Consider the following 767-nt stretch of genomic DNA (forward strand, 5'->3'; position numbering starts at 1 on the left):
CCCCGCCCGCCCCCTACTCACACAAAGCACCAGATTGCAACGGTAATTGATAATGAAGCAAGTTCCTAGTTTGCTTGAAAGCAACAACTGTAAGAACACCATCAACAACCACCACCACCACCACAACAACAACAACTGCAGTCGGAGCAGTAATTATATCAAAAAGAACAATAACAAAAAGAACAATGACAAGAATAGGAAGAATAACAAAACAATATCAACCACAACAGAAGCAATGAGGGAAGGAATAACGCAAATAGTAAAGAAATGCAACAACACCAACATCAGCAGCAGCAGCAGTAGCAGCAGCAACTAAATATAAAATGAAAACAACCAACAGCAGCAATAACAACAACAATAACAACAGCGGCAGAAACAGCAGTGACAACAACAAGATTGACAACAACAGCCTCGATGAGAAGAGGAAAAACGAGAGCATCAAGACGGCGCAAACGGAGGCATTTGTAACAATAACAACAACAACAACAACAACAGTAGAAACAGTAGCAGCAGCAGCTGGAGATGAACGCCAGTCAGTCGTAACGAGCATCAATGAATGTTTACAAACTCTTGCTTTAAGATATAATTTTCAACGTTGGACAGGAAGCCGCCATTTTTGTCATGGGGAAAAATCTAAGCGTAGACCAAGAACAAGAAGTTGAAAGGCATAGAGAAAAGAATGGGTGGTAATAGGTGGTGGGTGTTAGAGTGAGAGCCATGAAAGAATACATACATACATACATACATACATACATACATATATATAT

General features: G+C 40.2%; 1 long non-coding RNA gene across 1 annotated transcript in view; it reads right to left on the minus strand.

The window, feature by feature from the left end:
* The window catches only part of LOC106875037 (uncharacterized), a 91,219-nt gene that overhangs the window by 30,471 nt on the left and 59,981 nt on the right, over nt 1-767 (minus strand). The gene's annotated exons all lie outside the window — the stretch shown is intronic.

Source organism: Octopus bimaculoides, chromosome 14 (genome assembly GCF_001194135.2).
Source record: "Octopus bimaculoides isolate UCB-OBI-ISO-001 chromosome 14, ASM119413v2, whole genome shotgun sequence".
In the NCBI taxonomy this organism is placed as follows: Eukaryota; Metazoa; Mollusca; class Cephalopoda; order Octopoda; family Octopodidae; genus Octopus; species Octopus bimaculoides.